The sequence below is a fragment of the Panthera onca genome, chromosome D1 (assembly GCF_046562875.1).
Source record: "Panthera onca isolate mPanOnc1 chromosome D1, mPanOnc1 haplotype 2, whole genome shotgun sequence".
Taxonomy (NCBI): Eukaryota; Metazoa; Chordata; class Mammalia; order Carnivora; family Felidae; genus Panthera; species Panthera onca.
This window is the reverse complement of record NC_138348.1, coordinates 42,579,241-42,604,831: the sequence shown is the minus strand read 5'-3', so window position 1 is coordinate 42,604,831 and position 25,591 is coordinate 42,579,241. Positions and strand designations below refer to the sequence as shown.

The 25,591-nt window shown below is 34.7% G+C and overlaps 1 protein-coding gene across 8 annotated transcripts in view; it reads right to left on the bottom strand.

Moving 5' to 3' along the window:
• The window catches only part of SOX6 (SRY-box transcription factor 6), a 693,831-nt gene that overhangs the window by 375,200 nt on the left and 293,040 nt on the right, over positions 1-25,591 (bottom strand). Inside the window, exon 1 of one of the 8 annotated variants that reach the window (XM_060606116.3) lies at positions 24,503-24,523. The exons of the other annotated variants lie outside the window; for them this stretch is intronic. The gene's annotated coding sequence lies outside the window, so the exon portion shown is untranslated. Of the gene's footprint in view, positions 1-24,502; positions 24,524-25,591 lie in introns of those variants that run through there. 8 annotated transcript variants of the gene reach the window in all.

Sequence of the window (25,591 nt, the reverse complement as noted above, 5' to 3'; positions counted from 1 at the left end):
ATTCAAAGAAAGACTTCACAATGGTTGGAAAGTGACGGGAAAAAAATCTGGTAGGACAGGCTTGTCACAGATTAGAAAGGATTTCAAATGCAATTCAAAGTAGTTTGGATTTTTATCCTCGGGGAAATAGCAAATTATTGAAGGAATTTAACCAAGGGAGTAACACGTTCTGAATTCCCTACGAAAAAATCTTTAGCGGCCTTAAGAAGGATGAGTCCTTCGGAAGGTTGTATGTATGTTTATGCCCCCGTCATTTGTATTTACGTGTAATTAACTGCCCTTTTCTTATCTTGTCCTTGGTGCTCTGCTGGACATGTGGTGCTGACTGGGCTAACCAGTTACTTCTACCTCCACATTCTTTCAAGTCTCTGTTTTCAGTCTCTACGACTGCTACTGATAAATACTGTTGAAAGAAGGTAAATGAAGAGACAGGGGAAGGAAAAGATGAAAGGATATGAATAATCACAAAAGAAATACCTGGGAGGAAGGAGAGAGATGCTGTACTAATAAAAGTAACGATGGCTAATGGGTATTGAGTACATATTATGTGCCATAATTTTTAATAATTTTCATTATTTACGCTCCACTCTACCTCATTAAATATCAACTCCACAATGAAGCTAATTTATCTCTGTTTTCAGATGAGCTAAACAAAGCTTAGAGTAACTTGTTTATAATGCTAGTAAATGCTAGAGAAGGTTCAAACCTATCCTGTCTGACTTTCAATCCCACCCTTTAAACTTTTACACTCTATTCCCAGTGATATAATTTACTGAATGCTAACCATGTGCCAACAGCCATGCTAGCTACTTTACATAGGCTAGTTCTAAGACCCACAATAACTCAAAAAAGTAAATAACATTGTCCCCATTTTACAGTAGAGAAAGCTGAGGCTCTAGGAAATTAAGTAACTTACCTAAGGTCACAAAACCAGTAAAAGGGAGCACCAGAGATTTAACTCTAGACTGTTTGGCTGCACTTTCCGACTACATTATGATGTGCATATTCCCATTCCCTACTCCTTCCTCCCTACCAAGACCCTTCTCCATCTCTACATTGCCAGAATCCACCTTCCAGGCTCAGCTAATATCTCATCACCTCCAGAAGCCTTTTAGGAACATTATCAGCCCACTGTTGCATTCCTATTGCCCATGATTTGCATAACATTCATTTACCTTGGTCAAGACAAATTTGTATTTGTCAGTTCCCCATTCTGTTTATGTTCTATGTCCCCAGTCAACCCATGTAAGTTCCCTGTGGCAGATTCCTCAGCAGTTTGTACCATCCAAATATACCTTACATGACTCTCAACAAAGCCTCTAGAGGAGGACAAGAATCATGTTATATAATTTGTATCCCCCAAGATAACTGGCAGAATCCTAAAAACATATTGGGGCTTAATAATGTATTGATTGGCTCCCATACTACTTTAATAATAGGAAGTTTTCAGTAACAAAAATAATAATAACACTTAACACTATATAGAGATGGGGAGAGAGAGAGAGAGAGAGAGAGAGAGAGAGAGAGAGAGAGAGAGATTCAATCCTCATTACAACCAATGATGTAGTACTATTGTGATGCCCATTTTACAGAGGAAACTGAGAAACAAAAAAGTTTAAATGACTTGTCCAAGATCACACAGCTAATAAGAGGCAGTCAAGATCCAAACCCATACAGTCTCACTCCACAGTCAGCATTCCCTTGACTACTTCATAATTCTACCTGCACTCAATAGATGTTGTTCTAAGATCAAACAACTCTCATGCCTTAAAAAATTAAAAACTCATTGGGTGTCTGGGTGGCTCAGTTGGCTGAATGTCCAACTTCAGCTTAAGTCATGATCTCACGGTTTGTGGGTTCAAGCTCTGCTTCAGGCTCTGTGCTGACAGCTGGAAGCCTGGAGCCTGCTTCGGATTCTGTGTCTCCCTCTCTCTCTGCCTCTCCCCTGCTCACATGCTGTTTCTCTCTCTCTCAAAAATAAACATTTAAAAAAACTAAAAACTCACACATTACTGCAGCTATAAACAGTGTTTTGGAGGAGCCATGGAAAGAGGAGTCTGTCTACATATAGTAGAAAACCTGAGCAGCAGATATAAAGCTACTGGGAAAATAAGAAGAAAAGAAAGCTGAGAAATATATCTCTTTAAAAAGAAATAGAGTATGCCAAGTGTGCCATTTTCGCACAAAGTTGCTGTGATTTATAAAGCATTCGTGCTGACTTCCTCTCATTAATACACCAAATTATATAGCATACCTCAGAGTGAGCAAGCATTGTTAGCAAAAATCCTGCAACTCTACACCAGAATCATGTAATCTTGATCCAGTGAAATGCAACCACCTCTGGACTGACATACAACAGCTGTTTAGAGCGTCAGAACAATAACCTGATGAAGATTCCAAGGAAAAACTGGAAAACCGAATGTTGATTTCCAAATTTTTTGAACTTGATTAAGCTGTTGGCAAAAGTCAGGGAGAAAAATACTTGATATGTTTCTACCTTAAAAAGGCAACAAGAGGGGCGTCTAGGTGGCTCAGTCGGATAAGCGTCCCACTTGGGCTCAGGTCATGATCTCACAGTTTGTGAGTTCCAGCCCTGTGTCGGGCTCTGTGCTGACAGCTCAGAGCCTGGAGTCTGCTTCAGATTCTGTGTCTCCCTCTCTCTGTCCCTTCCCCACTTGTGCTCTGTCTCTGTCTCTCAAAAATGAATAAATATTAAAAAAAATTTTTTTAAGGCAACAAGAAATTCTTGATAATTTAGATATAATGGAAAGTAGAAGCAAGTGTAGGTTTGTATGCAATTCATAATTTATAACTTGTGAAATCTTTTCCTGTGCAGTATTTCTTTTAACTCATATAATAACTTGGTGCAATCAGTAATATTATCATCTCTACAAAATTAGCCTATACAAATAGGGCTCAGAGAAGATAACTTTCCACAATTATTTAGCTAAGAAGTAGTGAAGCCAGGACTAAAATCTAGTCCTCTAAAACAAAGCTCCTTTTTTTCTCTTGAAGAAAATGGAAAGAAGAGCCTGTTGTGTTATAGAGGGGAAAAAAAAGTACTAGTGCTTTCAAAATAGACAATGACTGAAGAAGCATAAGAATGCAAGGTCTCCTCTCTTGGCTCTTTAAAGGAATCGCCACATCTCCCCCTTTGAAAGTAAAATAAGAAGTAAAGGAAAAAGTCCCTCCTGGTTCCTTTCTTTCTCCATGTTCCCTAACTTCACTCCTCCCTCCTTGAATCTGGACTGTGTAACAATCTCTGCAACACAGTACCACCACAATGGTGTCACAGACACATGAAAAACAAGCCCCGTGACTCTGTTCAGGGAAATGCCAAAGGAAAACCAGAGAAACTCTAGAACCCTGAAAATAAAGCAATTTTCTCATATAGCACAGCATAGTTCTCCAGAGGAAAAGAAAATATAGCATGATTGCATAGAAGCATTGTGTGATGGGCTCTATGTATGGTGGGGCATATAGGGAAGCCAATGGAAGAAAAATTAAAAAGTAGGCAAGCCTATCTAGAGTTTGTTATGGCTGCAGAACTCTATGCCACAAAGTAAAAGAAACAGAGATCAACAAGCAAATCTACCCTTTCTCAGAACTAACACATAAAATTCTTTCAACATTTATATGCAAGAAATGGTAAGTCAGACATTTTACTACAGAGGTAGCCGCTGTGATAATGCCCGTGAAGGATATCCCTGTGTAATCTCTAGTCCCAGAGATCTCCATAAACCTTGGTATGTTGCCAGTCTAACATATAAACACATGGTTCCAGGTAAGGAAGCATCTACTTAACCCAAATATTATTTTTCTCACTATTCTTCTTTTATTAATTCATTCAGTATATACATTATATGCCTGTCACTCTTCTAGATTCTGGGGGTAAAACAGTGAATAAAATAAAATCCCTGCCCTAATAAGCTTGCATTCTAAGTCCAAACTAAAATACCTGCAAGATTTCTTCCACCTCTAAGATTCTATTACAGAAAAGGCTTAAATTGCAAATGTCCCTAGTAAAGGGACACTTTGAGCACCTAAAGGGACCATGTTATGGCCTCAGCATCCAGCATGCTTAATCTTCAGTAAACGTTTTTAAGTAAATGGAGGCAATCATTATATCATGGATGGGGAAACTAAGATTCAAGATGGTTAAATAAATTACCTATGATTACACAGATGGTAAATGGCAGAGCTAAGAACTGCACCCTCACCGAATACTACTCTAGGCCCACCTAATAATTTTGATGAAACTATTTTGAAGGACTATTCAGTTATTAAAAGTTAGCTTCCTAGCAATGAGTCTCTGCCTCTTTGCTTACTTCTGTCCTTATTCCTTGATGGTACCAAGGATTTGTTACATATTTGTTTTATTTTCCACCAACACTCAGAAACTACACCTAGCATATAATGCGACTGGCATGTTACATTACCCAACAAATTAACTATAAGGAAATTTTATTTTCAAACCTAACTTTTCTTCCTCCTTGAAATATCCTTACTTCAGTTGAGCTAGAGAATTTTCAAAGCTTCTGGACCAAGATCCTGGCCTAAAAGACTCTAGCAGGAATTAGCTAAGCTCAATACACAGCAAGAATAACCCTACCCCAATATTCTTTCCCTGGAAAAAGTGTTGGAACTTACAGGACAAGACCTTACCAGGTTGGCTTTTCTAAAAATTAACTAGGTGGCCCAAAGACTTGCATTTTCAGGAAAAGGAAAACTTTACCTACTAGCCTAGATAAAGGGCAATTTTCCTAGCTGCATCGACAAAGCTCATCTACTCTGCAGTCAGTCTTCCCTTAGGGAAGTCAGAGACTGCCCAAGGAGTACTAAATTGCAAGCAACAAGACTTGAACTCCTGTTCAGTTCTGTCACTAATAAATTATTCTGCATTAAACAAAATCACTCATCCTCTCTGGGGTTATTTTACTCGTCTATAAAATAGGGATAATACTTACCTTGATTACTTCACAAGGTATTAGGTAGAACACATAAACTAGTCGCCATAACATCAATTTGAAAAGTATAAAGCACCATACAAATGTAAGGTAGCTCAATTAATTATTAGCATTATCACTCAGAATTACTGTGTATTTTAGAGCCTAGAAAACCATCTTATAAAATCAGTTACAAAGAGGCAGAAGCAATGTGACATGGCAAGAAGATCACCTTTGGAGTCAGCCCAACGTATAAATCCAGACTTGATGATCTTGGCAAGCTGTTTAAACTCTTAAATAAACTTAAACAGATTCCTCATCTGAAAATGGATATAGTAGCACCATAAAACTTCTATGAAGAATAACTAACAAATATTTACATATCTACACCTGAAAGCATCCTACTCACAGGGTATAAATGGTATCCTTATTATATATTTCCTCTTCTAGAAAGCTTAGAACTCCAGGGCTTTATCTAGCATTCGCACCATGCGAACAGCTGAAACATCTGTAATGTCAGACACTTGAAGTTGATTTTAAAAGTCACCACCACCACCACCACCACCAGTAGCATCCCTGATCAACATATTAAACCAAAAAAATTAGATGGTAATTAACCCAGCATATTAGCAATTGGGCCAGAGTTTAGGAGACAGTTCTATCAATGGGTATTTTCTCAGTCACTTTGACAAACTGTTGTGTTTATTTCAAATCCACTGTACTGAGGGTCTCTTTGTGATTTGGATTGTTGGATTATTGCCTGCATTTCTGTCTTCTGTGAAAACGCCAAATGTATAGAAATTTCAGTCACCAGATTAAACGTTCATCTTGACAATATATTATGCTGTTTGGTGTCATGCTGACATCCTGTTGACAATGTTTCATGACTTTTATGCCTTTATTTTGTTCTTTGGTTTCAATAAAAAGAAAAGCAAAAAGCCCTTAGACTAATGAATTCAGATTCTTTTCAGACACAGTGCTGCTTCTCTTCCACGAGATCAGGAAAAGGATATATTTCTGGTTGCAGACATATGTGGTACAGACATGAGATCACAGCTTTAAGCTTAATAGAAGAACATAACAATCTACTCACTGTTTACACTTTAGCCCAAAGGGCAGCTGGAAATCACAACCAACCATATGCAGTGCCGAACAAGTGGTCATGACGTTATTAATAAAGCCAAGCATTAACGAATAAGATTCTGTGAATTGTACAGTGAGGGGTAGGGGTGTCTTACCATAGGCCCCTCTAAGTACTAGGCAGAGGGCCCAGGCTATTGTTGAAAATGTCCTTTGGGATTAGCCTGCTCTCTCTGCCAGGATTTCATTTGCCATCTTTCATATTTCCCAGTTCTCCCATACAGTGTTTAATCAGCTGCTAGGGACTGGTTAGAAAGGACTCCTATTCTTCTCGCATCCTAACATCCTGAAAAGGGAGTGAATTATAGAATTATCTACATACAATTAGGTGAAATCACACATACAGAATGCTTTTTGTATGATAAAGAACTATTTCAAGTAAAAAAGGAGACATGAATGATATCTCACTTAATCCTTCCAAGTCTATGACAGGTACAGTAATATTAACCCAGTTTATCAAGGAGAAACTGATTCTGAGAAAGGCTTAACAATACTTCAAGTAAAATTCAGAACAAAGGTTTATACCCAGGCCCAAATCCCCTGCTTCCACTATTCAACAGCTGCCACAGAGAACAAATTAATTGATAACCCATGGGCTATCATAATTTTCTTTCTGCATTGAGATATATACAAATTTGCTAGGTAAATGTAGTACTCAAACTTTAATAACACTGAAGTATTTCTTATGCACATCAATGTCACAATTTACAAATTTTTTATCTAGTTCTTTCATTTCTTTTTCATACCTAACAGATTATGTCAGTTCCCAAATTTGTAACCCAAATACAAAAATCACAGGACTGGTGTCAAAGCATAAAACCATTAAAACACCTTCAAGCTTTCATGAAAGTGAGTTGGCCCTACGGGGCCAAAAAAATTAATAATCAATAACTCCTATAAATATAACAGCTAATATAGATGGTGCAGAAATCAGAAGTTTGCCGCAACAACTAGTTCATCCAAGTAATGTTTATTCAAGTGTAAGAAAAAAAGGGAAATCTGAATCTGCAGTCTACCTCCTCAGACTAGATTTAAGGTATATATCTTAGATTTTGCTGAAACACAGTTTGCTTCTAAGTGTGTTCTGATTTTGGTTTTGCTTTGTTTCTGAAACAGAAGTAAAATTCTTGAAGTACTTTGTATTGTCTTTTTTATTGAAATTATCACTTTCAGGTTAAACATACCTTCAGTTTTCCACTGGGCCCACATAAGAACGAGCCTCAGGAAAACAAGAGCAGAGGAAAGAACAACATTGTTCTAAATGCATCGTCCCCTTACACCAAGCCAGCCAGATTCAGATAGATTAAGAGAGAGCGTAGTCTCTACTGAGATCCCTGATGATGCCACTGGGAGCCCAAACCATTCACACAGTTATTACACAGAATGCAACCACATTTTCTGCCTTGGGGCCTTTAAGAAAAGGACTGGTTTCCAAACCACAGACAGTAATATGTAACCACAAGGCAAGGCAAGAGGAAGAGAGAGAAAGGCCCAGAGAAGAATGGGGTTTATCTCAGATAATTATCCCAAACAACTACAAATCACCTTGAAATACAACTTTCAATCTCACTCTCAGCTTAGACATATTACCAAATGAAAATGAGAGATTAACAAATACTAAGAGCTTATAAACACAAAAGTGTGAATGGAGGGGTGCCTGGGTGGCTCAGTTGGTTGAGCGTCCGACTTTGACTCAGGTCATGATCTCAGGGTCTGTGGGTTCGAGCCCCGCGTCAAGCTCTGTGCTGACAGCTCAGAGCCTGGAACCTGCTTCTGAGCCTGTGTCTCCCTCTCTCTCTGCCCCTCCCCCACTCTCACTTTGTCTCACTCTGTCTCTCAAAAATAAATAAATGTAAAAAAACATTTTTTTTAAAGTGTGAATGGAACAGTCATAATGGTCATCATTTCCAATGGACTAAACCTAATATTAGCAAAGAAAGAAGTTATTGTCTAGTACTTCAAGATAATATACATACACAAACATAAAGCCTATGAACATCTTAAGAATAACTTTCATAGAAAGTAAAAAGTGAATATAATATTATTTTAACTGTCTATTGACCACAAAATAATTCTTAATTAATTAGAATTTCTATTATATTTTACAAATTATACGAGGCAATGGAGACATAGCAAAAAGAGTGCTGAATACTAGACAATTATGAAAAACTATAAATCTATAAACTTATTCTCCCCACTATCTAAATTCATAAGAAGTTTAGGTAAAAAGTGAACCGATGTGTTTTCAATAAATGGTCCTGAGAAAACTGGTTATCTACCAAAAAATTGAGTTGAAACCTTACCTTACACCATACATTAAAAAATCAACTCAAAATGGATCAAGGACCTAAACTTAAAAGCTAAAACTATAAAACACTAACAGACATAGGGAAAATCTTTATGACTTGGATTTGCAATGATTTCTTGGATGTAATGCAAAAGCACAGGCAACAAAAGAAAAATAGATAATTTGGACTTCATCAAATTAAAAAACTTACGTGCATCAAAGGGCACCATCAGGACAGTGAAAAAACAAGCCAAAGATGGCAGAAATAATCTCACAAAATGGGAGAAAAAATTTTCTGATAAGGGATTAATATCAAGAATATAGAGACAACTGGGGCGCCTGGGTGGTTCAGTCAGCTAAGCGTCTGACTTCGGCTCAGGTCACGATCTCACAGTTTGTGAGTTTAAGCCCCACATCAGGCTCCATGCTGACGGTTCAGAGCCTGGAGCCTGCTTCGGATTCTGTGTCTCCCTCTCTCCCTCTGCCCCTCTCCCACTAGTGCTCTCTCTCTCTCTCTCTCTCTCAAAATAAATAAACATTAAAAAAATAGAGAGAACTGTTACTACTCAACAAACAACTCAATTCAAAAATAGGCAAAGGATTTAAGTAGACAATTCTCCAAAGATCCACAGACAGTCAATGAATGTATGAAAAGACATTCAACATCATCAGTCACTAAGCAAATGCAAAATCAAAACCATGAGATAAAACATCACACTGGGATGGCTATTATCAAAAAATGAAAATAACATTCTCCTCATCTATTGCTAACTCCCTTACCTTTTTCAAACAAGTCTTTGCTCAAATGTCATGTTTCAATGAGTCCTACTCTGGTCACCCTATTTAAAATTGCTTCCTTGGGGCACCTGGGTGGCTCAGTTGGTTAAGCGTCCAACTTCGGCTCAGGTCATGATCTCGTGGTTCATTAGTTTGAGCCCCACATCGGGCTCTGTGCTGACAGCTCAGAACCTAGAGCCTGCTTTGGATTCTGTGTCTCCCTCTCTCTCTGCCCCTCCCCCCACGCAAGCTCTGTCTCTCTCAAAAAATAAACATTAAAAAAAAATAAAAAATAAAATAAAATTGCTTCCTTGCACTGTCAAGTCATCTTTTCCTACTCTCGCTCTATTTTTTTCTATAGCACTTATAAACTTCTAATATACTATACAATTTAGTTACCTTACGCTTATGGTTATCTGTCTCTCTCATCTATAATATAAGCTCCATGAGAACTAGAATTATCTGCTACATTCACTAATATATTTTCAGTGCAAGAATAGTAACTGGCACATGATAAATGCTTAATAAACATTGGCTGAATGAATAAACTGACTAACTTCTTTGATGGAGACAGAAAATGGCTAAGAGGTTTTGAAAACCAAATTATTCTTAAAATTAATCGGTTTTATCCTTTTCAACACCAAATATTCCATTTATCATCACCAAATAACCCAAATATTATGGCTTAAAATGGAAACTGTTCCACTTTACTTAACATTTCAATGGGATGAGGTCTTAAAATTTTATTCATATCAACATTCACAGTACTGTGCCAGTTATTTACTTATTGTCTGTTGACTCTCACATCACCCTTCAATTCTCTGCTCTGTGATTCTGAGGCACTATATTTCCCAGGCTCTCTTGCCAGCTGGCTTCCTATTTGATTCTGCCAATGAGAGGGACTAGTGGGAAATTAGAAGGTGGAAGGAGGAGAAAAGAGACTTCCTTTATCCAGCTCCTGTCAGCATCCCTCCAACAGCAAAATACTCTGTGGCTGCACCATTTTACATTCCCACCAGCAATGGCTTCTTTTAGCACTCCCAATACCAGCTGCCTCAGAGAAACCAGCTGGTCACACTCTCTCCATGATTAGAGAGTAAGCCATGCCATGTTTCTCTCCATGGTCTGAGCACAAGTTTCACAGTACACCTGCTCCCCAGAGGTCAAAGCCCCAGTCACAAGCTTTTCCAAGTTCCTAGGTTCAAGTAACCCAATTTCCTCCATTTTGTTCCACCAGCCCTATGGCTAAGAACTGCTCCCTGCAGTTATTAATCTGGGTTACCTCATCTTCCTTCTTTTGCTTTTACAGTCTTCCAGCTCCAGTGTAACAAATTCCCTCAATTAAATCCCATCTATTTGAATTGTTTTTCATAGTTTTGTTCTCTTGATTAGATGTGACTGTACTTGGTACAGTGTAACACTTCAGACTGACCAAAAGATTGACAACAGGATAAATTTATGTTTTCATCACTCAGAATTAAACATAATACAGATTTTTTTCCAAACTATTTTTTTAAGTGTAAGATTACCTTTATTAGTGTCTAGACCTTAGATTGAGCCACTAGCTCATTTGTTTTTAGGGTTTTTTTTAAATTCTAGTATAGTTAATATACAGTGTTACATTAGTTGCAGGTGTACAATAATTCCATACATCACCCAGTCCACACTATCTTAACCAAAGAATGCTTAAAAAGGGGTGTTTCAAATAGAACAAATAACAGATTAAGATCTTTAAGTACTATGCTCATATTTATACACTCTTATAAAGTAGTAAATTCTTATCTCACTCCTCTCTCCTGCCTATTCTACATCTCTATTTGAATATCTAGCATGCATCTCAAATTTAACACATCCCAAACTGAGCTCCTGGTATTTGTTAAAACCTGTTCCTTCCAAAGGCTTTCCCATCTGACTTAATGGCAACTCTATCCTTTTACTATCTCAGGCCAGAATCCTGGAGTCATCTTTAGTTCCTTTCTTTCTCTCATCCTCCAAATCTAATCTGTTAGAAAGTCCTACTAGTTCTCATTCAAAATATATTCAGATCGCAACTGCTTCTGACCACCTTCCCTGCTACTCCAAGCCACCAACAACTCTCATCCGAATTATTATAACAATCTTTTAAGTGGTCATTCTGCTTCCACTCTTTTACATCCCTATAGCATATTCCCAGTAACAACCAAAGTGATCCTTTTAAAACCTAAGTCAGATTATATCACTCCTCTGCTCAAAATGTTCCAATAGTTCCTCAACTCACTCACACAGAGTAAAAGCCAAAATCCTCACAATGATCTATGAGTTCCTATATGATCTGGTTCCTGTTACCTCTCTGATTTCAACTCCTATTATCTCCTTCTCCCTCACTTGTTTCTAGCCATTCTGGTCTCCTCTCTGTTCTTTGAACATCCTGGTCCATTTCCACCTCAGTGTCTTTGCTTTGGTCTCTCCCTCTGGCTGGAGCACTCTTCTCCACATATATGCCTGGTTCCTTTGCTGTTACTTCAAGTATTTGAGCAAAGATTTTCTTTCTTGGCCATCCTATTTAAGACAGCACACACATCCAACACTAAACATTCCCTATTTTCTTTCTTTACTGTATTTTTCTCCATAGCATTTATCCTCTGACTTACAATATAATAATTTACTTTCTTAATATTGCCCTTCTCCCTCAACTAGAATATAAGCTCCTTGAATTTCTATTTTGGCAGGAATTTCTGTTTTGTTCATTGATGTATCTTCAATGTCCAGATGATACCTGGCACATAATAAGTGCTCAGTAAACATTTGTTGAATGAAACTCCAAACTCCAAAGCACCAGAAAATGAACAAATACAAACATGCATAAAAATACAGTGTGACATGTATATGTATATGTATATGTATATATGACCTGGACTATATTCTGAAGAATAAAACTATATTACAAATTCCAATGCTATAGTAGTAAGTACTATAACAAGATTATTCTTTTCCATCAAAATCTCAAAATGTATTTATAATCCTACCACATAATATACCAGTGCCCCCTAACACAGTGTTTAACAGTCATTTTTCCTGGCTTACATTATCACTTCAGCATCTACTAACTCTGTGACCCTGGCCAAGTTACTTCACCTCTGTGCCTTATTTTCATAAAATATTAACAATAAAAATAATAATACCTAGCTCATAAAAAATTAGGGAAAGGATTAAATTATGTAATGCATTTGAAGCACTTCAGGACAGTGCCTGGCCCATAAATAATACTCAGCACATGTTAGCTATCATTATATAAGGCATCTAATATTTGCTGAAAGAGAGGTAAATACTCTAAAATTCAACACTTTTTTACTGCCTGAGTTTGTTTATATTGCAAGTTTACTCAAAGCAAGGATATTTTATACTTTTTTTATATCTGACATACTACTGAACATATTAATTCAATGATTGATTGGTTATATGTATACACACACACATACACACACACACACACACACACACACACACATATACATATACATATAGAATTAAATCTTCTAAAAATATAGGTTACAAAAGCCAAGTTAGTCAAGATGACCAAGATAAAGTAACACAGGGAAAGAAAAGCAAGTTCATTAGTTCTGACTCTTCATCTGATCACATTAAACATATGATACTAAAGTATACTGAAGACTTTTTAGCAAAAGTCATGCTTTAGCTCAGCGTGGAGCCTGATGTGGGGCTCAATCTCACAACTGCGAGATCATGATCTGAGGCAAAATCAAGAGTCAGACACTTAACCAACTGAACCACCCAAGCACCCCTTTAGATGCACAATAGATATGCATAGATTTTCTAGCAGAAAAGAAATAATGATATGATGGATGCTAACTAAACTTACTGTTTATTCACAATATAAGAAAGTCAGATTATAATGTTGTACACCTCATACAGTGCTGTATGTCAATTATATCTCAATAAAGCTGGGGGGAAAAGAAATAATGATAAGTTAACAGCATGGAAAAAGAAGGCAAAAGAAAGGGAAAACAGAGACAGATGGCAGGCTTTAAATTGAGGAGCTGACCAATCAAAGCTGTGGGAGTCACAAGAAAGAACAGAGCACTAACAAAGACAGGTTGAAAGCTAAGAGTGGGACTTTGTGGGAAAGGGTACTTCTTCAAAAGATCACTCAAAGATAAACCCAGCTGGGTAAAGGCAATAATAACTGACTCCAAATGAAGTGTGCAGTTAACCACTGGTCACAAGAAGCTAGAAGACTTTCACATAAGGAGAATTATAGAAAAATTAAAATAAAAGCAAAGTAATAGAAGAATAAAATAATCATTAACCATCTTTGAAATGTTAACAGGCAACACTAGTATAGAATTAGTAATTTGACATCATGGGCTAGACTCCTGGCTGGAATAACTGGAATGGAAAGATCCTTAATAATAATAAAAAAAAGTTAAGATTCATATATATAAATATGCTCATAAATATAAACTCCTACACATCACTTTGATGACATTTCATTATTTTTTTTTCTGATGCTATAAAAGCCCGCATTATTTAATGTGAGCTACATTCAGAACTTGCCATGGTCATATGACACAATCACTTTTTAACTCTTTACAAATGTAATGTCATAGTATGTAGATTTATTTATCAAGAACAATGGGAGGAAGTGGCATTATGCAGAATATTATTCACAGTACTGTGCTAGTATGTACATATGTGCCTCTATGAGCACCAGGACACAAAAAGAAATATAATTACATCATCAAACTGTAGTTATGACACAAACTATCTGAGTGTTATGTCCCTAACATGTTTTTATCATTGAGAGGTAGAATGACAACCACAGGGGCACTGCAGTGGCTCAGTCAGTTAAGCATCTGACTCTCGATTTCAGCTCATTTCATGGGATCAAGCCTTGATTCAGGCTCCTTGCTGCCAGTGTGGAGCCTCCTTGGGATTCTCCCTCTCCCTAGCTCTCTCTCTGCCCCTCCCCTGCTCATACATGCATGCTCTCTCACTCTTTTTCTCTCTCTTTCCTTCTCTCTCTCTCTCTCCATCTCTCAGAATAAATAAGTAAACATTAAAAAAAATAAAAATAAAAGAATGACAACCACAAAGGACAGGTCACAATGTGCAATTTTGCATTTCTACAAAATGTAAAAAAGAATAAATTCTAGACACATGCCCAAAACAGAGATGTGTCACTGGTCAATCCAAGCCTAATGGGCTCTTCAATTTCTGTACCACTCTTTGAAACTCTCCTCCTTTAATTCACTCCTCCTTTCATACTGTGTCCTTTTCTTTTGGGTCAAACTTCCTTCTTTGGGTTACTCTTTCACTACCAAATAAACTTAGCCTCCTATTCTATTAGTTCTTGTTTACATATGTCCCGACAGCTCTGGAAATAATGGATCTTGCGAGTAAATGATGTGGCATCACAACAGAGAATTTAACTGGTTTCTATAATTTCCAGAGGTACAATTATACCCAGGCATTACCCAATTTTTATTGTATAGTTTATTGTTTTATGGTTTACATGTATTCAACTCTGTAATCTTCAGAAATGAAAGCAAATAACAAATAAGTTGAATAAATATATGTATATCGTATATCGTGTACATTATTAAATATTCATGAAAAATAAGAAAGAGAAAAAAATTCACTTATCTCTACTAATACAGCCTCTAAGCCCTTGGTATATTAAATAAAGCAGATGATGGATTAAAGTCTGTTAAAGTTCTAGATAGGAAAAAAAATGGTATCATCTCACATTATTACACTATACCATGATTACCTCTATCATAAGGCAAAATCTTTCTTTCTCTGAGTTCCCTAATATGTCTGCTATGGTCCGAATGCTTGTGTCTCCCCTAAAATTCATATGTTGAAATCCTAACCCTCAAAGGTGAAGGTATCAGTAGATAGGGCCACTGGGGGGTGATTAGGTCATGAGAATAAAGCCTCCGTGAATGTGATTAGTGCTTTTAGGAAAGATCCCACAGAGCTCCCTAGTACCTTCTATCATACAAGAAGTCTATGACCCAGAAGAGAGCCCTCAACAAACCCATACTGGCATACTGATATAAGACTTCTATCCTCAACTGTGAGAAATAATTTTTTATTATTTATAAGCTGCCCTGTCTGTGGCATTTTATTATACCAATCCAAATGGATTAAGACAATGCCTCTTCATCATTCAGAATATCCTGAACTGTGTATGCACACATCTGGGAACTACCTCATATAAAACATGGAAAGTCCTATCAAAAGTCTACCAAAAAAAAAAAAAAATCAGAAAATCTGCAAAACTAATTCAGAAATTTACATTGCCAGAAATTCAGTGGGTTTTTTTTTTTTTTCAGTTCATTAGAATCTCTTCTAATTGTAATACATAAGTACTCTGAGGCATACTATCACCAATTCATAGGTTTGTGGTTTATTATTCCAACCCCTCTGCATTCTTAGTGGTTATTCAGGTAGAATAATGGTGATGCATCTTATACAAATTCTAAAAATTAACTTTTTCAGCAATACAAATGGCATTTCAAATATTGCATGTGCATTGCATTTTTTTAAAAAAATTATAATTTAGTATTAATGTCTTTGTCATTTTCTCGTATCTACCACTTTAAGAGACTTATTTCCCAACCCCTGCTTAAACATGTGCCTAAATATGACTGAAATATATTAAATTAAAATAGAAAAAAACAAGTGATGAGGGGCTGGGTTTTGTTTGGGAATTTTTGTTTTGTTGTTTTTTGTAATGCAGAAAACAAAACCAAACTGATATGCAAATGAATTATGCCTGTCCCTGTCACAAACTCATTTAATTTTTTTTTTAATTTTTTTTTTAACGTTTATTTTTGAGACAGAGAGAGACAGAGCATGAACGGGGGAGGGTCAGAGAGAGAGGGAGACACAGAATCTGAAACAGGCTCCAGGCTCTGAGCTGTCAGCACAGAGCCTGACGCGGGGCTCAAACTCACGGACTGTGAGATCATGACCTGAGCCAAAGTCAGATGCTTAACCAACTGAGCCACCCAGGCACCCCAACAAACTCATTTTATGCTGCAGACTTTGTTCTTGGACAATGCTTTATCCCATGCAAAATCTAAGAAATAGGAGTAAGATTGTTCTTGAAGACCAGACAATTACCTAAAAAGGGACAACCAGATCCATTGTCATTTATTTCATGTTAATTCTCTCTTTTTCTCCCTCTCCCGCCCCTCCCCCACCTTTCTCTCATTTTCTATACTTCTCCCCATTCTCTTGATTTCTGTAATTATTCAAGCTTTTCTGTTTTGTATCATTGTTCAGGAAAAGGGGACAACCATGGTCAAAAATCACAGGATGAAAGTATGTTAGTGAAACTTAATGCTACACTGTGCCTATTAGCTACTGTCAAGAATGGAACTTGAAAATAAAAGGTCATCTAACCAAAAAATGATTACTGCCGTTAGGTCTTATATGAGAAAACAGATACAATTTCATCAACTTACGTAAAAAAGAAATCTCAAAAGCTCAGTATTATTAACACTTCTTAAAGTCTTTCAAACCTTACTAGTCCATACCAATTACTTTTTTCAGCCTACTCATTCACACAGAAGCTCTATACGCTATAAAACAGGGCAATGACATCTTTTACTTACCAAAGCTAATCGCTCTAGCTAAGATTAGATACTTTGCATCACTGAACCACAGTTTTACAAATGAAAGAAGATGAGGCCTACAGAGCTTAAACAACTTGCTCAAACAAGTACCTAGTTACTAATTAGAAGCCAAGAGAGCTGAGCCTGGAGCCCAATCCTCCAAACTCCAAAGATGATTTGGGACTGGAATTCAGATCTCTAAACAACAAAGCAATGAACATTATACAGGAAAGACAGAATAAATGGTTCTGGTCCAAAAGAACTCACTAAAAATCTATAGTAGCATACTACTTTCACTAAAAATCTCTAGTTGCATTCCTTGAATTATATGATTATAGTAATGGAGGCAATTGCAGACCTAATGCAAACAAGATTTAAAAAAAAAAAAAAAACAACAATTTGGTTGCTCTCAAGTCATTTATGTATAGTCCTAGCATACATAATGTGATTTTTTTTCCCTGTTGGATCTATATCTTCTGAATTAGATTGATTTGAGGTCAATATTAAAATAAACTAGAATTCCAAATAACTGGCAAGGGGTGAGTGAGAGTAGAGATGGGAGTGGGGATAGGAAGAGAGAGGCAAGCTGGCTACCAGAGGAAAGTCATCCCAGGATTAGAAAATTGTTGTACTTAACGCTCAAGACATAATCCATGTGTGTTTGATAGAGAGTTAGCCATAATTATAAGTGGAATCCTTCACCTACTACCTCTATATTCTTGTCTTTTAAGGGCTAAAACTTCATTTCAAAAGATGGGTACTGGGAAAATGGGAAACATGAGGAAATTTGATTTTTTTTTAATTTTTAAAGTTTATTTATTTATTTATTTTGTGTTTGAGAAACACAGAGACAGCGTGAGTGGGGGAGGGGCATAGAGAGAGGGAGATAGAGAATCCCAAGCAGACTCCACACTGTCAGCTCAGCACCCAATGTGGGGCTCGAACCCATGAAACCGTAAGATCATGGTCTGAGCCGAATCCAAGAGTCAGACATTTAATCGACTGAGCCACCCAGGCATCCTAGAAATTGGATTTTTAAGTCAAAGCACTCTTGCTAAAGGTAAGAGTTTCACATGATCTCTATAAGGATGAAAATGAAAAAAAAAAAATGAGAGAAGAGTTCTACATGGTCATCACTGAAACCTGTCACTATATTCTATAGGCCCATCATAAAGTAACTTACATCTCCCAGGAAACTACTGGAAATGGGGAAAACCTACTGTACTACTGATGGAACATTTCAGATTCCAGACCTGCCAGTTGTATTTCTTGAACACCCACTAAACCTACACAGAAAGAAAAAGAAAAGGAATGAGAAGGGGAAGACGAAGGGAGGGGGAGGGAAACAGAAGGGGGAAGAGTAAGATGGAGAGATGTTAGGAGGAAGAAAAAGAAGTCGAAAAAAAGAAATATTAAGGGGTACTATTCTTCAGCAAACTAAAAACTCTTAAAACAATCTACAAAAAAACCCTTTTATACAAAAAAAAAGTCAAATTGTTAATTACACAGATATCAAAGAGGTTGGTATTTGTTTTAAGGAAGATAGGCTTTTACTTTTTAAAATACAGTAGCAATAACTATAGCATCATGATTGAGGCTTATTCTCTTTTTATATAGTATGTATACTACATCAAGAGAGAAAAAAGGAAGAATGAAAAGTGAATAAATAGATCAACGAAAACTAAAGGAACCAGAATACTTAACGCCCTTTGTTTATTAGCTTCTTTCCATCCAACTACTCAAAACTGTAACATTAGTTTATTTTCTTGTTCAAATCTCAGTTCCAGGTATGCAAGGACAAATCAAAATAAGTGTGAGCTTTTTCCTCCAACAAAAATTGCAACTTAAAGCCAGTAGATCATAGAAAGAGTGAGGTTGTTCATGCTAGGTAAAAGTGAAAACATCTTGTCACTCTTAAAAGAGCTAAAATCAGATAGATACTCTAAGTAACCAGCATTTGTTTTTATCAGAAATAGAAGTAATTTCACAGTATAAAGAAGAAAAACAATTTAGGGTAAGGAAAAACATGTGAAGACATTAACCTAAAATAATATTTACTGGTATATTATTATTATTATTGTGGTTGTTATTATCTGGTTCCCTGCACATGTGACTCTGCCCAAGCTTGTGGATTTATATCTACATCAGTTGTTTTAATATCTTATAGTGGAGGAAATATGTATTTTACTAGAAATTCAGCAAGTTTAATGTGACAAGCATTTAAAAAGTAAAAATATTTCTTTTACCATGAAATATAAACTCATTAGATACTGGTAGTGCACTTCAATGGGAAGACAAATAAGAAGCTGATCATGACAGGATGGTTTCAAACTGTAAGGGAGTAAATTGGTGCATCCTTTCTAGCAGGCAACTTGGCAATATATCAAAATCATTAAAAAAAAAAAAAACAACTCATTGAACTAGATTTTAAATGTCTAGGAATTGATTCCACAGAAGCAATCATGGTAGTAGTCCAAGATTTATATATTCAATGTCCATTGAAGTATTGCTTATGATAGAACACCTAAATTTCCAACAGTTAGTATTAACACATTTGACATTTATTCAAGAATTTGTAGGGATGCCTGGGTGGTTCAGTCAGTGATTCTTGATTTCCGCTCAGGTCATGGTATTGAGCCCTGCCACGGACTCTGCTGTGAGCATGGAACCTGCTTAAGATTCTCTCTCTCTCTCCCTCTACCCTTCTCCCTTTGCCCCTCTCCTCCACTCTGTCTCTCTCAAATAAAAAATAATATATAAAATTAAAAAAAAAGAATTTACATTGAGTGTATGTGCTAAGCATGGTGGATTAGTTAAATTAAAAATGTAACCTTAAACTAAAATACGATGCATCAGTTTAAAAAATCATATGATCCCAAGTTTAGTATACTTCTATAAAAACCACAAGCAGAGCTTTTTGCAGGGGGGGGGAGTGATAAAATTATTCTAAAGTTCATATGGGAAAACAAATACTTGAGAACAACCAAGATAATTTGAAAAAGTAAGTTAACTATATATTATTATTAATTAATACTTTAATATATATCATTTTAAACATATTTCTATGTTATTACTAGATTCTCTTTATTATATAAATATATAATTATATAAATACATATGTATATGTTATTATATGTATATATAAATATATCATATATAAGTACATATATAAATATATTTATATTTTTAACATATTTTATAATATATTTATATATTATAATTATTATATATTATATATAAGTATAAATTTATATATAAATTTAAAACAAAATTTTAATTTTAAAAAATTTATAAATTTATAAATAAATATAAATTTATAGATAAATATAAATTTAAATAAAATTTTAATTTTAAGATAAATTTATACATTTATATATAGATATAAACTTGCATATAAATTATAAAAAATTAAATACAATATTATATATTATATAAATATAAATATATATAAATTTAAAATAAATTTTAATAATTTTAAATAAAATTTAAATTTTAAAATAAATTTATAAAGATATAAATTTATATGTAAATTATAAAAATATAATACATATATTTTATATTTATATTTATATATGATATACAACTATTATATGATAATATAAATATACAATATACAAATAAATATATTATACACTTAATATATGATAAAATATATTACTTTTAGAGAGATTATATAATATAAATATCATTAATATATTATACATCTATAAAATCTCACTAATTAAAAGTGTGCCAAATGAATAACCAGATTTATTATTAGCAAAAGAAATTGAAAAACAGACCCAAATATCTCTAGGAATTTAGTCTGTGATAATGGTAGTGGGTTTTTTTTTTATGTTTATTTATTTTTTATAGCGACAGAGACAGAGATGAGTGGGAGAGAGGCAGAGAGAGAGGGAGACACAGAATCCAAAGCAGGCTCCAGGCTCTGAGCTGCCAGCACACAGCCTGATGCAGGGCTCAAACTCACAGACTGCGAGATCATGACCTGAGCTGAAGTCAGCCGCTCAACCAACTGAGCCACCCAGGTGCCCCAATAATTGTAGTGTTTTAAAGATGGATTATATGACTCATATTGTTGGGACAATTGGTTCTTTACATCCTAATTGCATATCACACAACAAAATAAGTTTCAGGTGAATTAAAAAACTAAAAGTATAAAAAATAAATACTATGATAATGCCATAACAAAATATATGTAAATATTTACATAATGTTGAGTGGGAAAAACATGTCTAAAAATGATACCAGAAGAAGAAATTCAAAAGGAGAAAAATAAAACTTTAGATTTTATGAGAAACTTGATTTTCTAAAAATTTTAATTGAAGACAAAATGAAAAGATTGGAAAAATACCTACATCATACACAAAAAGGGTTAATATTTTTAGAACATAAAAACCTCTTACAAATGAATAAAAATTAACTTCCCATTAGAATAACGTGCATTACTTTGTGCTGGACAGTTATAAATATTTTATATATATCATTCACTTGAGCCTTGCACAACCCTACGACATATAGGAAACTTTTACAGATAAGAAAACACACATTGAGAGATTAAGTAAACACCCAAGGTTACAGAGCTGATAAGTAGTGAAGGTAGAGCCAAGATTCAAACTGTGTCACCAACAGTCAGACTCCAAAATCTATGCTACTTCTCAAAGGATATGAACAAGAAATTTATTAAGAAAGAAAAAAAAGCGGGGTGGGGGAGAAGGAAGGAGAAAAGGATGGGAGGAAGGAGGGAAGGAAGAAGGGAAGGAAGTTTGGAAGGAGGAAGGAAGGAGGAAAAGAAAGAGAAAAAAGGAAGGAAAGGAAAAGAAAAGAAAGGAAGGGGAAGGGAAGAGAAGAAAGAAAAAAAAGAAATGCAAATGAACAAAAAACAAATGAAAAAATATTCCATTTCACTACTAATCAAAGAAATATAAATTATACTAAAAATAAACTGCCATTTTCTGTCATATTGGCAATGGTTGAAAATGATAACAATACTATGTATAAGCATGAATGTGACAAAATAAGTATTCTCAGACACTGCTCGTAAGAGTAAACTGGTTCATATATTCTGGAGGTTATTCTGGCAATATGGATTCAATGCTTTTAAAAAGTGATTACCCCCAATTCACATTCATTTCTAAGAATTTGAACTAAAGAAATCATCAGACATGTGTGCAAAGATTAAGCTACAAAGGAGGTTACTGCAATGTTCTTAATAATAGTAGAAAAATCACAAACCTTAACTAGAGATGATCAACTAAATTTTGAAATGCCCACAAATAGAATAGTATTCAACCATTAAAAATGATGAGGTAAAAGAATAGTGTATCATGGGAAACTGTAAGTGATATGATATACTGTTAAATAAAAAAGCAGATCATAAAGTAATTGTTACCATATGATTCTACTTTTGTCTTAAAGGGACATATAGATATAAACAGAGAAAGAAAAAGACATACAATTTTAATACTGGATATATATACAACTTGATATTTATAATGATTATAACTAGACACTAGGAATGCAGTTTTTCTTCTTTTTCTTTATTTTTGTATGTGCTTCCTAAATTTCATATATGTGATATCTGTTATTTTTGAAGTAAATAATAAAGTTTATTTAAAAAAAAAAAGATGTAGGAGAAGAATATTTAATGACATGAGAAAAATGACCATGAAACATTAACTTTTAAAAAGCATCTTCCAAAACAGCATGTGCAATACGATACCATTTAAATATATACATATGTGTGTGTCTAAGTAAATAAATTTCAAGGATATAATCAGTTTAAGCATTTTGAGATAACTCTAGATGTCGTTATGGAATTTTCTTTGTATATTTTCCAAATTTTCTCCAATAATCACTGTTAGGTTTTTTAATCAGAAAAAAAAAAAAAGCAGTCAGGAAGACTATATTTTACCCTTTTCCCCATTCTAATTGTTTAATGAGCCTATAATTTCTGGAAAAGCGAAAAATAACATACTGCCTTCTTACTGTCAAAACAGACACAAAAAGATATGACAGTTTTTCTACTAAAAGCAAATCTCATAAATGTATTAGGATATTTTATGCAATCAGAAATTTTACTTCAAATTATAAAATCTCGTAAATGTACTATATTGAGCTGCAAATGAGCCCTACAAAGCAATCAGGCAAATCTCCTTGATATGTGTCCACCTACTGATAGATAGGTAGACATAGTAAAATAAGATAATTGCAAATGGTTAAGCAGAATATTAAAAACAAACATGCAGACACTGGTCATCAATAAGGCAAGACAAAAAAAAAAAGCATAAGGGTCAATTATTTGGCAGTGTGGCATTAACAAAAGTCCTTGCCCAGATTCCTAAATACTTGGATTTTTGACTATGTGATCTTGAGCAACTCAATTAGTTTCACCAAGGTTTAGCCTCCTCAGCTTTAAACTTCTAGTCAAAAAAAAAAAAAAAAAAAAAAAAAAAATTGAGTCTTTGACTTGAAAATTACAGTGAAAAAAAAAAAAGGTTGATACAAATGTAAAAAATTTTCATAGGACTAAGCTAATATAAACCCTGGAGTACCTCCAAAATTAGCATCTACCTAATTAAAGATAGATGAAGATGGTAATAACAAGAGACAAAAAGATAATTTTTTTTAAAGAAAGAAAGGAAGAAGATGAAGAGAAAAGAACTGACATCCTTAATAATGAAGAATTTCCTTCATAGGGAATCAAGGCTCAGGAAAACTTAGTAGCTTTTTTCTTATTCAGAAGGCCAGAAAAACTGGGGACCAAACTTCTGAATTTTGGCTGAGCCTCAAGTCTAACTAATCAACCAGTAGCACTTCCCCACATGGAAAAGCTGATATAGCATCAACAAATTCTTTATCAAAATCAACACTTTGTAACATTGAGAAAATTAAAGTGTTGTAATCTATAAATGGGCTGGCCTGCTCTGTTAACACTTTATCCAAATTGGACACTGTGTTTAAAAATATATTCAAAAAAAGTCTCTCTTTACCTCTGCTACAATTTTTTAAGTCATATATGTTTTCTTCCCTCTCTTAGATAGTTTGCTTCTTCTTATAATTTTGCATATGAGATTTATACACATTCTTCATGGAAATATGCATAATATGGTCAGTTTCATTTTTCCCTCTAAGAGAGAAAAGATGCTTTAAATGTTTTATTTTTGAGTACAAAGATCTCCAATCTTTTACACTAACTTTCACTGACTTTCCATTCTCTTCAAATTTCACCTTCTCTCATCTCCTCCTCCAATCCAAATACACACATACATACAAACACACACAGAGGCACACACAGGCACAATGCCAGACTTTTCAAAATAAATATTGAGAAATAAAATCACCTGAGGATAACAAAGTTGTAAGCTGTTTTTTAGAACAAAACAGAACAAAATTTTTTAAGGTAATAAGAAAAGCATTAGGCATTCTAATCAAAGTCTGGTATTTTTTTCTCTAAGCCAGTGTTAATTATCCAAAATAATAAATGACCATTACAATAAGCTAAGTCTCACAGTTAATTATTATAAAAGAAAAGCAAAAGTCTTTGCCTATCAAAATGTTATTTTTTACTTATTGCAGGTTTTCTAGATATTTCAGGGCTGCTTCCCTCCAAACCATCATTAAGCCATCCAATAAACACCTTTCTCAAACACAGTCTTCAGCTCTTAAATAACAACATACTTGGCACCTAAACACATAAAGAACAATCTACATGTTCAATCAAATACCTCAGCTTCAGAAGTTAGTGTCTCCCCTCTGTCCTTTGGTGGCCACAGTATCTTCATTGGAAGCCTCAATTACTGTCATTATTTCTAATTTGAAATCATCCTCTACCTCCACACCCTTCCACGAAGAAAACATGGCTTTTATCTTTCTCATGCACATGCACACCGTAGCAGGGGTGGGTGGGTTGGGTAAAAGAGTAAATTGCCATTTGCAACTTTTTTTTTTTAAATAAAATAGCAAATAAACAAGGAGTCCTCTTGTTATTGGATACTAACGCACATTCAACCCTCAAGTCAGCAGCTGAACTGCAATGTTACCCTATTTGCCCAATGTATCATATTTTCAAAGCAGAGAAAACTTCACAACTTGGGAGTAAAATTTTCTGAAGGTAAAGAGATGCTATATTGGATACCTCACATGAAGTTTGTGTCCATTCTAAATAAAATACAGCAACTTTAGATGTTTTGATGCTTAGGTCCAAAAAATGGATCTAAAATGAAGTTACAGAGTTCATCAGAAGGTCATTATCAAGTTCAGGGAAAGTCTTAAGGAAGGAGAAAGGGAATGATAGAAAACATTATTAGGTTATTTGTAAAGTGAAAAATAAAACATTTTGATAGGCAAAGACTTAAGATTATTAGCAGTTTTTACAGAACTCTAAGATTTGGAAAATGGTTAAAAATTTAAAGTAACAATAGCTAACACTTGTAAAGCACTTATGCAATAAGCATGATTCTAATTGCTTGACATATATTAACCTATTTAGTCCTAAAATAAACAACCCAAATATGAGTATTATTATGTATTATTATCACTATCCCCAATTTACATATGAGAAACTAGGCACAGAGAAATTAACTTGTGCAAGATTATACTAGGCAGATAAACTTTAAAGACCAAGTTATTAACCACCACTTAACCTCTTAACTACCATTAAAAATTCTAATTGAGGTTTTCTGCTCCTTGAAATGACCCCTTCAGTTCATGTATAATTTATATATATATATATATATATATATATATATATATATATATATATACACACACACACACACATTGAGATTAAAACCTGTTCCCCCAAGAAGTATAGC